Below are 13,430 nucleotides of genomic sequence, written 5' to 3' on the forward strand. Positions count from 1 at the left end.
GCGGTGGCAGGGGCACCAGCTCCGAGTCCAGGTCACTCATCCTGAGGCTGGCGGTGTCCAGGAGCGTGCCGTCCCCGCGGCCGCCGGCGCCGGCGCCGGGCTGCCTGCGAAAACACGCCAGCGCCCACTCAGCCTGCGCCCGCGCTCGCTGCGCAGAGCGGCCCCGGCCAGCACAGCCCCTGCCCGGCCCGTCCGCCCCCGGCGCCCCCCCCCCCCCACCGCCACCGACCCGCCCTCCCTGCCTCCACCGGCCCGCCCGCCCCGCCGCCCCCCACGCGCCTGGCCGCGCAGCACAGCCCCGCCGCTGGCTGCGCCCACAGCTGCTGCCGGGCCGCGCAGCCCACTCCAAACAAAAGCACCTCCAGGGCGTCGGGGAGGTCCACCACTGCCAATGTCAGGGGCAGGCACTCACATCACCCCCGATGCCACGGGGGCCGTGGAAGCCCTCCTGACTCCCCCCACCCATCCACAGACTTCGCCAAAGCTGGCTGCTCAGCCTTCCTCAGGGTCCAGAACACCTAACTCCCCCTCAAAGACCCCCTTCCAGACCCTCAGGCTCGGGGGAAGTGACCAGGAGGCTTAAGAAGAGGCCCTCATCTGCGGCCTCCCCGGGGCCAAGCAGCTCAGGTCGGATCAGAGCCTGCGAGGGGGTGTCAGCAGGGGAGGGCAGGATCCCTCTGAGCCCCCAGCTGCCCTCTGCCCAGTGTCACCAGGATTCTGGGGCCACAGAGACCCCTGTGCCAATCACCTGGCAGTGGTAGAGCAGGGGTCACACCCGGTAAACCGGGAGGGTCCCTGGCGGTCTGCAGCCTTCTGGGGCACCAACATTTGTCTTCCGGGACTCCTTCCCCTTTCCTGCCCCCATTCCCACACCCAGGTGAGTTCTGGCTGCAGTTACCCTCACGCACTGAGGCTCCCAGTTTCCAGCGTCCAGGGCAGCAGCCCCCAGGGCCCTCTGGACATCACAACAGGCCCTCTCTGCCCTCCAAGTCAGAGGCTCGCTAGCTGCCCCCGGAGCCCCATGACACCACAGTGGTGCCGGATGCGGCAAAGCAGCTGCACATTGTCAACCAGTGGGGATTCTCGTTTCCGTGGTGCCCGTGGGCAGGGCGGGGGCCCGGGCCACCAGCGCAAGCGGGAGTCAGGTCAGACCCCGGGGACTCCCGGCCCTCTGGCAACCACCTGACCTTCCAGGTTGAGTCCAGCCCAAGGCCACCCCTAGGTGCTGCCCCTCAGCACCCGGTGGGACACTGGGGGGGAGGCAGGAATTATAATATCTCCCTGCAGCCTCTGCCCGCTGGGCTGAGCCCTCACTCACTCTTCTAAGAGCCAAGACCCCGGGGTCGGGGGAGCAGCACATCAGCTGTGACCCTTTAGTGGTGGACCCGGGAATGGCCTCCTGGGCCCCTTCTCAGTCACCACAGGAGGCAGGGCAGATGAGCTGGGGGGGGAGGTGGGTTCTCCCCACTGTCAGGCCCGTCCCCCCAAGGGACAGGAGGAGGACAGAGGAGCCCAGCCCAGCCTCTGGGCAGGTGCAGGGGTCTGCTGACCACCCTCACTCCCACGCTGAAAAACCACGGCAGGCTGTACGAGAGGCTGGGAGGCCAGGGCCACTCACCTGGAGCATGAGGTCCACGCGGGCAGGTGGGCACTATGGACCCCTCCTCTCCCTCCCCAACCTGGAAAGGGCAGGCACATTCCCTGGGCCCCCACCGAGGGCCTGGCCCATGCCTCCCGACCCCCTGGACGAGCAGCAGGCAGGTGTCAGCCCCCCATCCCACGGCCATCGGGAGCTGCTCAAGGACCGTCCCAGGCCAAGGCTGCGAGTGACCACGTGGGCCCAACACGCCTGTGTGCTGTTCTCCCGGGCCTCGGGGTCAACCCCGAGGATCTGGCAGCATTTGAGAAATAACATCTCCTTAATTGCATCAGCCTGGCTGCGTGTGTGTCCTTAGTCACAAGCTGCTGGGGCCGTGGGTAGGGGCACGCAGGCGGGGGAACCACACGGCCGGAGGTTGGGGGCTGTGTCTTCTTGCTTTTGCCCCTTTCTTGCCAAAAGCCTCTTTCAATGGCAGACCCCCAAGAGACTGCCAGCTTCCCGGGCATGGCTGCCTCTGATTCCCTCCCCACTCTGACCTGCTTTGGGTTTTCTCTCCTGGCCTCAAGGCCCAGACACGGCAGGGCCCGTGGAAGCGCTCGGAACCCAAGGCCGCTGTTTGCTTCAGGGGGACACAGTCGGGGGAAGAAGTGCACCAGGAGTCAGAGGCCAGGCCCCTGCCCGCACGCTGTGGCCTGGGGAGGATGACAGGGGACACTGTCCTTCTTCCCTGACGGTGCTGCTGGGACACCGGACACTGGAGCGAGCGCAGGGTGGAGAGCAGATACCCCACAGGCCTCCTGGCATCCTGCCTTGTTGCACCAGCGGAGCCGAAAGCACACATGAACCTGAGTGTTTGTTGTGCTGGCCGAGAACCAGGGCCCCAGGTCTCCTGGAATGGTGCCCCTTGTAGGAGGGATGTGGCTGAACAGCTGCTCCCCGTGTCGAGGGGGCTGGTTGAGGCCTCTCTCCAAGCCCAAAGGCTTGTGTCACTGAGAGCTCTTGGGCATGCAGGAGTGTGGGGGGGTGCCATCCCCCTCGGAGCTGAGATGGTCCAGGTGGGGCAAAGGCAAGGCCCCACCTCGGCCTCCTCCTCTCCCCTTCCCAATCCCTCCTCCCTGCGGCCCCAGAGGGGCCGGAAGTCTGGGACCCCCAAACCACACCCATTATCCTTTCCGTTCTGTGTGATGGCCACCTGGAAGAACGGCCGATTTCTGTAAGAACTCAGTGCTTCGGTCGTATAAAGAAGGCGTCCATCTTCCCAGCCCTTGCTTGCCCTCAGGACAAGGCATGGAACTTCATCTGGGGGACGCACCAACCCCCCGCCGAGCCAGGGCAGAGCAGCCCCCTCCCAGGCAAGGTCCTGGGGACTCTCAGGGCCCGTTGGCGTAAACCCGCAGGCCCAGGGAGCCACCAAGGGTCCTGATGACTGAGCGGGCTCGGTCCTGCCCCATTAGTCCATGCTGGGTGGCCCCATGAAAGTCACTTCACCTCCCTGAGCCTCAGTCCCCTCATCTGTAAATGAATATCCTGACGCCTTCTATCTTTAGCAGGTGATTGTAAAGACAGCAAGGAGACAGCAAGGCTGAGGTGTGCAGTGTGGTGTCTAGCACACGGGTGCGTAATCCACATCAGTTTTTTTTTTTTTTTTTGCGGTACACGGGCCTCTCACTGTTGTGGCCTCTCCCGTTGCAGAGCACAGGCTCCGGACACACAGGCTCAGCGGCCATGGCTCATAGGCCTAGCTGCTCTGTGGCATGTGGGATCTTCCCGGACCGGGGCACGAACCCGTGTCCCCTGCATCGGCAGGCGGACTCTCAACCACTGCGCCACCAGTGAAGCCCCACATCAGTTTTTAATTTGCGGCTGGTGAGCTAGCTGTTTGGCCAAATTCCAGTGGACAAAGGGTCTGACCCCAAGCGTCAGGTTCCTGGGATGGCCAGCTCCCCATCATGGTCTCCCCAGTGTGGCTGGAGGCCCCTCTGGGGGGGCTCAGACTTGGGATGCCAACCTACGGGATCCAACAAGGGAGGCTGAGGAGGAGAACGGAAACCAACACCCGGCACACACGGCGGGAAGTCATCTCCCGGTTCGGTGCACATGTGCTCGCGCGCCCTGACCCTCGGGGCCCAGGGGAGGGAGAGCCAGGGCCTCAGCACCCAGTGCCAGCCGTGTGCCAGGCACTGTGACTACAGCATGTGGCACAGGATCCTCAGAACTCCGCATGCAGCCGGGACTCCCCGTCCCTCCGATGGGAGGTGAGCCTAGGAAGAGGCCCACAAGGTGGGGCGTGGGGAAGCCAAGGTGCACCTGATACGGAGCCGTCCCGTTTACCAGCAGCTGCACTGCCTCCAGGCAGCCAAGGGGAACCCCTCTGAGGGCCAGGACGTCTGCCTCCCTTCCCTCCCAAATCCGCCCCCTTGGTGGTCAAGGAGTCAAGCACAACTGAGGAGGGTAAAGTGGTCAAAACCTGCTTCTCCCGCCAAAGGCCCCAGTAGTTGCACAAGTTCTGCCGCCTCAGTCAAACCATTCCAAAGCCCAGAAACAGAAGCGACTTTGCTTATTTTCCTAAGCTGACCTAATCCCATCACCAAAATCAGCTGCAGACAACACCAATGTATATATGAGGCAATCTCCCTTAATACTCGAAGTGCAAAGATCCTAAGTAAACTGTTACTAAATGGAATGCAGTAGTGCATTACAACACCGTACCAGCAATATACCAAAGAGGGTTTATCTAAAAAAGAGTGCAATATACTTCACTATGCAAAGAAACTAAAGGAGGGCTTCCCTGGTGGCTCAGTGGTTAAGAATCTGCCTGCCAATGAAGGGGACACGGGTTCGATCCCTGGTCCGGGAAGATCCCACGTGCCACGGAGCAACTAAGCCCGTGCACCACAACTACCGAGCCTGTGCTCTACAGCTCGCGAGCCACAACTACTGAAGCCTGTACGCCTACAGCCTGTGCTCTGCAACAAGAGAAGCCACCACAATGAGAAGCCCGCGCACCACAACAAAGAGTAGCCCCTGCTCACCACAACTAGAGAAAGCCCACACATAGCAACGAAGACCCAATGCAGCCAAAAATAAACAAATAAATTTATATAAAAAAAGAAGGAAACTAAAGAAGAAAATCTATATGATCTTGTGAGTAGATACAGAAAAAAGATTTGTTAAGACCCCCAAATCCATTAATACATTAGATGTACGGGGAGACGTTCCTAATTTGATTAACAACAACCAAAAAAATCCAGGCAATGGTGGAATCCTGGAGGCATTCCCGCTCCAGTTGGGAACACAGGAGTCTGCCCACCACGAGGGGCGTCCTCGGCTCCCACCGAGATGTAGCAAAGAGTAAGAGAAGGAAGAGATGGGGCTCTCGTTGTCTGCAGCAGGCATCACCGTTTGCCAAGAAAATCAGCTGAAACCTATCAGAACAAATGAGAGCATTGAACGGGGCTGCACAAACCCACGGCAGGAGCGACAAGGCGGGAGGGAGGGCCTGCTCACGGCAGCCGTGCAAACTCAGGAACCGGGGCCCCCCTTGCCACCGGCCCCCAGGACCACTCAGAGCAATGGCCCCTGCTCTCCAGCGCCCTCACTGACGGCAGGAGGGGGTGGTGCTCCCAGAGCTCAGCAACCCTCCTCCAGAGGAAGGGGCAAAGCTGATCAGCTCGCGCCAACGCACACGCTCATCTTCTCAGAACCTGCTTCCGAGATTCACACTGAAGGATAAATACGCAAGACCTGCCAGGATGGGTGTAAGAGAAAAACGGAGAAGGGACGGGCCTTGCCAGCTGTCAGGGCTGATTTACAGCTCCAGCAACGGGATCTCCAGGGCTTGGTATGAGAGAGAACATAGAGCAGGGGAACTCAGGAGAGAAAGGAGGCCTCGGGAGGTGCTGGGATGAGAGCAGCCCAACCCATCCTCAGGGCCTCCCACGAGACGCTGGCAACATCCTGTGTGGTGGGAAGGGCGTCTCCCCAGTTTGCTGACGGGGAAACGGACGCCACAGAACGGAAATAACTCAGCTACCTGGGCAAGGCCAGCGCCGGAGCTCAGGTACTCTCAGTGGCTACACCATCCGGCCGCGGGCCTTCCGTCAGCTAAAGAAAGACCCCAGCTCACAGCCCCCAAATGAGGAGGAGCCTGGAAGAGAACGCAGGGCAAAGATGCTTGGGGTCGAGAAGGCTTCTTGTTTAGCAGGACAGACGTAAAAATGCTTCCACGTGGGAACAAGAAGACATTTTTGTTTAAAGACACACTGATGAAAGGGAAGAACAGTGAAAGAAATCAGGTCAGTGCAAGGGTGCCTGCAAGTCACGCAGGAAAGACAGGCAAGCAGAAGGACGCAAAGGACGAACGAACAGCAGCTCAAAGAAGAGAAAACAAAACAAAAAATGCAACTGACACACGTGAAGGACCTCCTGCCTCCCTGGCCCTTAGGGAGACAGCCCAGCAAGTGCCATGATGCGGGGGGACTCCCTGACCCCGAGCCTCGAGCTGGGACACCCTCCTCTGTGCCTAGGATGCTGGGCACAGACCCTAGCCTCACGATGACCCTGCAGACGGGCAGGACGTCCGCTACGCAGGACATGCTGTGCTGTGAACATGCAGGTTCCAGTGACCCGAGTGGACACGTCTCTACAAAAGAACAGCCCTTTCAAAGGATCCCATTTAGGTTAAAAACTAAACACAATCTGCTTGGAGAGGACCCCAGTGAGACGGGGCTTTCTCTGGCTGCCTGGCTCATACCAGGTGTGCAGGATGTCCCCACTGCACGGTGACAGTTCGGCGGGGGCGGGGGGAATGGTGGGCTAAGGGCTGTGCCTCATCCTTGGTGTTACACCAGGAGACGTACCGAGCAAGACTTGAGTTACTGGACATGAGAAGCGCCAGGGACAACCTTCCTCTCCCCACGCATCACCAGGCTGGAGCCGCAGCCCCAGCCCCTGTCCTGGGCCCAGCCACGGGCAGGTCTCTGGGGAAGAAGGGCATATGACATCCTGGGAAAATGTCCCTTCTCCCCCCAAGGCTCCTTTATAAAGGAGTCCAGATTGCTTGCAACGCTCAAGCCAACCCGGAGTAGGACTGAGGGACACCCCCTTTGGCTCAAAGACATGCTCTCTGTCCTAAGATGCATTCTTCAGTAGCTCACACTCGGTTCAAAATTTCCAAGGAAACGGGAGACCTATGACTGACAGAGGGATGGCGGATGTGTGCACGTGTGTGCACATGTGTGGGTATGCATGGACCTGTGTGCGCCTGCGTGCACACAGGCGTGTATGTATGCACAATGCACACGCGTGCGCACACACGTGTATTTGCCCGCACATGCGCACACATTCCTGCCCAGCGGCCCACAGGGGAGTCCTGCAAACGTCACAGCACCACCAGGGTCGGGGAGCAGTCAGTCGAGCGCTGGGCTGGGTGCCCGGGCAAGCAGAAAGCCGCCAAATCCCTCTGCTGACCGCGATAGGAAAGCTAAGTGTCTCCTTCCCACCATAATAAAAAAGCCAGAGCTGCTCAAGCTGCCTAGAGCTGGTGGGTGTGCATCTCTGGGGAAGGACCACCCTCTCCCTAGGGGAGGAGCCTTTGAGTCAAACCTGTGGACGGCTGCTCACCGCCGACTCCGAGCTGCATCAAATCCCAAAGGGAAAGCTCAGAACACGTCGTTGAGCTAAATTCAAGCTGGAGAGCTAGTGAAACAGACGCTTCATAGCAGCTACCCCCTGGCACAAAGCCAGCCCAGAGGACAGGGAGGAGGGGCCTGGTAGCCGTGTGGACACGGGGCCTTGGGTGTGGCCACGGGGGCGCCATCACCACCCCTGGTCTTCCCCCAGCCGTGGGCCCGCCCCCCAGACACAGGGGAGGCAGAAGCCATAGGGATTGCGGTTCCCACCCTACCCAGCCGCCCACCTGGGCTTGGATCTACCCCTGGGGAGAGCCCATGCTGCACGCCCCTGTGGGGGACGCAGTGTGCCCAGGTCCCTCAGTGCCGGGCAGCGAGCCCACGTCCAGATGGCAGACCCAGCACTCCCCCCCGGGTGCCCCCCCCGGCTGGGTGCGTGGTGGCCATTGGGAGGTGCCGGGGGGGGGCCTGGGCCGAGCTGCGGGGGCTGAGGCGGAAGGCTGCTCTGTGTGCCCCACTCCCACGGCCGTGGGACTGGGGTACCACCGTGTCCCTGCTCAGCCACCAGGCTCCAAGGGCTGGCACGGCCTGCAGGGGCGCTCTAGGCCTTGCCTGGAGCTGAGGCCCAGGTGGGGACACCCTGCCCACACCTCCCACCCGGCAGATCCCTCTCCTTAGAGCCTCATGTCCTGGAGAAGCCAACTCCCTGGCTGGCTTCCCTGTCCTTTGTCCTGTAACATCTGTCAATACCTCCAGGCTCACCTCTCCCAACACCCTAGGGGCTCCCATGTCTGCCAGATGGGGTGAAATTCCGCACTCGCCTGGCCCCTGGGGCCTCTGTCCCTGATTTAAGACTCTGAGCTCTTCCCAAGATCAGACACCTGCCAAGAGGGGTCCAGCAGCGGCCTCTGGCCCAACATCCAGGGTCTCTGTGAAGATCGCTGAAGGCTCATGTGGGGCCTACCCCAGGGGCGGGAGGCTGTCCTATGGGCAGGAGAGGGGTTTCTGGTCACGTCATCGTCAACGTGCAGGGCAGCATCCCAGGCCCCCAAGGCTGGCACTGCAGGGTGGCCTCCAGGGCTCACTGCCCCATGCAGGACAAGCTGGCCACAGCCAGAGAGACTGCACAAGGGACCCCTGAACACATCCCCTGTGGGAAGTCTAAACCGCAGAGCAGACCTCTTGGGAAAGGCCCTTCCAGGAACCCCAGCCCGGAGCTGGCCTACTGACCCTGCCTCGTCCTCTGCAAACGGTTTAAACTTGCCAGCATCTAGTACGGGCCTCGGCTACGGGCCAGGCCTCCCCATCCCCAAGCACGGTAGGAGGAAGAGGTTTTGGTGAACATGGGTGGCCCATCTGCACACACAGCCCACAGAGTTCCCACGACTCCTTTAAAATCGCCCGTGTCATAAGGCGCTGCTCCTGGGCCAGCACCCGTCTCGGGGCTCCACCCAGAGGCTCCACACACCCGGGCACAGCTTGCAAATCCCCACATCCTCGGGGACGGAAGAAGAAGCCTCAGGAGAGAGTTCATGATTCAGTCACGAAACCCTCTAAAAAAGCACGACCCCTGCCGAAGCAGGGTCGTGCCAGGTAACTCGGGGTTGGTCAGACACATGGACAGGCTGGGACACCCGTGTGAACGGTGGACGGAGCCCACATGAGCGCACAGATGACACCCACGGACCCGCGCTGGACACAAGCCGAGCTCCGAGCGGGTGCCCCACCCCATCCCCTGCTCACTCACCTCTGTCCTCCCAAGCTGTGGCCGTAGCCACCCCGGGCCGAAGGCAGACCCCCAAGTTCCCTCCAGCCCCCAGACCAGGAAGCTGTCCCTCCTGCCGGACAGGACTGGCCTGTACCTCGGGCCTTGGGAGCATTTTCCCACGGAGCCTGGGCCACTTCCTGCCGCCCCACAGGCACTGCTCCCTAATATGGGCTGGGAGAGCTGGCCGTGACCTCCAGCCAGACACGCACCCTGGCGGGATGCCGGCCCTGGATCTGCGCCGTCCACCGCTGGGGCCCAGAAGGTCTCCTGCTGGCCCTGGGTAGGCAGGGCTGCTGGGGGACCAGGAGGTTCCAGTGGGAAGGTGCAAAGCTAGGACTCTGGTTTCCAGGGCTGACCCTGCTGTGAAGCCTGGTGCAGGAACCCGCCCCTCGAGCTCTGCCAACCTGGATCCTCACCCACCTACAAGGGGTCTTCCCTCTCTGAGCTAAAGCCCACCTCCCTGAGCTGCCAGCCTTGGCCTCCGCTGCCCCACCCCACCCCAGCCAGGCTTCCCTCTCAGCGAGCCTCCCCTGCTCTGGGCAGGGTGGAGGAGGATCTCCACCCCGCCTGACCTTCCTGGTCGGCAAGGGGGGGGGGTCTCTACCCAGCCTGCCTGACATACCCTTGGCCCTGGCAGCCACTCCACGTGTGTCTGAGGCATGACAGCAAATCACTGCAGGGACAGAGGTCAGCTCCGACCAGGGGAGAGGAGCGCTGTCCCAGCGGATGCGGAGCAGCCTGCGGGACCGAGCCCCTACCTCGCCTGCAGCAGGCAGTCAAGTGGGGCAGGGGAACTGGACATGGGTCGCCAAAAAGATGGGTGACACCTGTCCGAGCAGGGAGATGGGCAGAGTGGCAGCGAGACGACGTCACAAAACCCCTCTCTGGTCACTTATTCTGTGCCTGACAGATGCCACCTGGTTGATCCCTCAGGGCAGCCTGAGGGAGGTCCAGGCTGTGCCCACCTCACGGGGTGAACTCCACTTACCAAGGATACCACCTGCACAGCCTGCTCTCAGGGCCCCTGCCTCTCACCCCAAGCTGTGCCCCCAGGACCCCACGGGTGCCAGGCCGGCACTGTCCCTGCAGAGGGACCACCCTGACCCTTGACATGTGGCTGGAAGCTTCCCCTCCCGGTCCTGGTCCCTCACCAGGAACGGCCCTTAAAAGACCATTCGCTCCACCACTCACTTGGCAAGCTGGGAAGCCAAGTCCCACAAGGAAACAGCCGGAGCACCTGGCCTTGTACCCCGGCACCCACCCCTTCTCTGGCCTTAGAACAGCTGACCGAGCGGGACCCAGAGTCCAAGGTTCTGCCCAGCCAGGGAGGGTCACACAGGGCGGCGGCTAACCTGGAGGCTGGCTCCTGGCACAGGGTGAGGGGCAGACGTGTGTGCCTGTCCTCGGGGGCTGGTGGGGTGGGGAGAGGGCCCCGAGGACAGGGCCCTGGGGCAAACCCCCATCGGGATTGTCACTACTCTGCCCTTCCCGGGACGCCCACCGGCCCTCTGTGCCAGTCACCTGGACAGGCAGCAGCTTCGTGGCATCGTGGGACGCTGCACAGGGAAGGTCGGCTCCCAGGCCACCTGAAAGCCCCTGTCAGTTAATTCTCTCCTCACACAGGTGAATAAGCAGGACCCTGAAAGACAAGTGACCAGCCGAAAATCACCAAGCGACTAGAACCCAGGACTCCTGCCGTTCATCTGACAGCCCACCTGCACCCCACACCCCAAACAAGACTCTTCTTAGGAAGAGCTGCCCTTGAAAACCCACTTCTACCTGGAGAACCCCGGCCCCTGTGCCTCGCTGGGTACAGCGCTGCCGCCCCCACGGGCTCCTCCCCCAGGCTTGACCAGAGAGGGGGCTGGGAGGCCAGCACAGCACCTGGCCCCTCTGGCATGCAGGGCACTCCCGCTTCCTGCCCGCAGGGTCTGCGCCTCTGGTGCCTGGGAGATGCTCACAGCCCCGCATGTAAGAATGGCCACACTCTGGCCACCTGCTGGTCATCTGAGTAAGTGCTCCCCTCACTGCGACCGGGTCCTGAAGGGCACCACGCCCTGTTCCCCACGCTTCCCACGCTCCGGGGTCCTGGGGGGCAGGTAGTCCTGGGAAGTGGGGATTTGAGGATGAGGGGCCCTGGGGTGGCACGAGCCCCGTCCGGGGTCCCTCCACGTGGGGAAGGGCACTGCAGACCGTACCTGGCGGCGCATCGGCCGTCGTCGAACACGAAGGTCCGGTTGGTGTGGCCCCCGCCGCGCGCCCCCCTGTAAACACCCCCCGGGCTGCGCGCCCCGTCCGGGAGCGGCATTGGGCTGGCGGCGGCTGCGACTCGGAGCCGAGGAACAAACGAGTCGGGAGCGACTGGCGACTTCTTCCCCCGCTTTGCCCTGAAACACTTTCCTCTGGTTACGGTGGGGGTGGGAAAAAGAGCCTGTTCCAGGGTCGGTTCCGGCGCCTGTGCGGGCGCGCCCCCTGCCGGCCGCGTCCGGAACCAGGCTGGGGACGGGGTGGGGGTCCGCCCGCAACCCACCCCGGGGACCCGTCTCCATCGCGACGCTCGGCGTCCCCGTAATCCCGGGAAACCGGACAGAGGCTCTTTAAAGGCTAGAATACCCTAAGAGCGACCCCGGGGGCAGGGGTGCATGGTGGGAGGGGCTCCGAGAGGGCCGGGGGCCTCTGGGCGCTTCCTGTTTAAAGCGCGAGCATCGGCGATGGCGCCTGCGCTGCTCGATCCTGCCCTCGCTCTGAGCCGCTGGGAGGGGCGGCCGATCAGCACCTGCCCCGCCCCCATCCCCCCACGGCACCTGTCACTCCTGCAGAGACCTGCACCCAGACCCTGTCTGTCCGTCCTCGCGGCACACCTGGGAGGCCGCTGGGCCAGGAGAGGGAAGGGCGGTCGGACCCCTGGAGGCAAGAGTGATTGCACGCTGCCACCTGCCGCCGCCGGCACCTCTGCCGCGCGCGGCCGCCCTGCTCTGCTCTCGCCCCAGCCCCACACGGAGCACCAGGCAAACAGGCAGAGGAGGGCCCGCAGCCTGCTGCAACCCCACGACCCAAAGGAAGGCATCCAGGAAGCAGGGGGATCCGCTGGAGTGCCCCACACGCTCACACTGCCACCCTGGCTCAGCTGAGCCCTGCCCCCGCAGGTAGAACCCTCTATTCTGTCCCCAGTGCTGGCCTGACCCTCAGTGAACCATAAGCGTGGCGGAAACACAGAGGAATAGACAGAGAAGGAAGGGAGGCGTCTCCCAAAGAAGGGCGAGGGATTGCGGCGTCAGGCGGGGGTGGGGGAGCTGAACCAGCATCAGCCACGCAGCTCATCTCACCGCCTGGGGCACCAACCCAGCCACCCACCGCGGGGTGGTCAGTGCAGGGGCTGTCAGGGCGGAGCTGGGCCAGCTGATTTGGAGGGTGCACGGCATGTACTTCGTGGTCCTGACATCTGCAGCGAGTCTCAAGTCCCATCCCTGTTTACTTCCAGAAAACAGCAAGCTGAACACAGATACTTTGTGCGTGTGTGTGTGTGGGGTGGGGGAGCTTGGCAAAGGCATGGCTTGCCCCCAAGTCCCCAGAAGGAGTGCAGCTGGTCCCCAGGCTCATCAGCAGTCTTACATCTTGGGGACTTTCCCTACTTCCTCCTGAGAGGAGGATGCTGCTGCAAGAGTGCCACCCACCCGTGGCCCCCAGCAGGTCTCTGCCCTCCCCCAGGACGCCTGCCAGGTGTGTCCATCTGCGGGCCCCTTGGAGGTGCCCTCTGGCTGCTTAACGAGATGACTGGCATGCTGTCAGTGACGGGAAACTCTGGCAAGCCTGGTAACATTCCTGAGAGCTTCAGGGAAACCAAAACTTGGCCCCTCTCTAACACGAAGGAGCCAAGCCCCAGAACAATGGCGTGTCCATCCCTCCCCAACCAGGAGCAGGAAGGGGAGAGAGCCCCAGGCCCTGGCTTGCAGCCCACCTGCTCCAGCAAGGCAGCCCGGCAGATGGGATCTCTCCGCCAAAGCTCCCCACTGTGCCCCTGGACACCCGGGCCAACATGCTCTGCGGGGTCTGCTCTGGCACTGCCCTCTCTTGGGCACTGGGGACCCTCCCAGGGCAAGGAGCCGGGCTTCTCACACCTCCCATAAATGCCGGGCCGGACGTGCTGGCAGAACCGGCCATCCCCAGCCTTTTCTGGACTCAACACAGAAGGTGGCGCAGTGATTGAGAGTCCGCCTGCCGATGCAGGGGACACAGGTTCGTGCCCCAATCTGGGAAGATCCCACATGCCGCGGAGCGGCTAGGCCCGTGAGCCATGGCCACTGAGCCTGCATGTCCGGAGCCTGCACGTCCGGAGGAGCCTGTGCTCCACAACGGGAGAGGCCACAACAGTGAGAGGCCCGCGTACCTCAAAAAAAAAAAAAAAAAGAAGCCAGTCTGTGGGCTGAGCAGG

The sequence above is a fragment of the Mesoplodon densirostris genome, chromosome 6 (assembly GCF_025265405.1).
Source record: "Mesoplodon densirostris isolate mMesDen1 chromosome 6, mMesDen1 primary haplotype, whole genome shotgun sequence".
Classification (NCBI taxonomy): domain Eukaryota; kingdom Metazoa; phylum Chordata; class Mammalia; order Artiodactyla; family Ziphiidae; genus Mesoplodon; species Mesoplodon densirostris.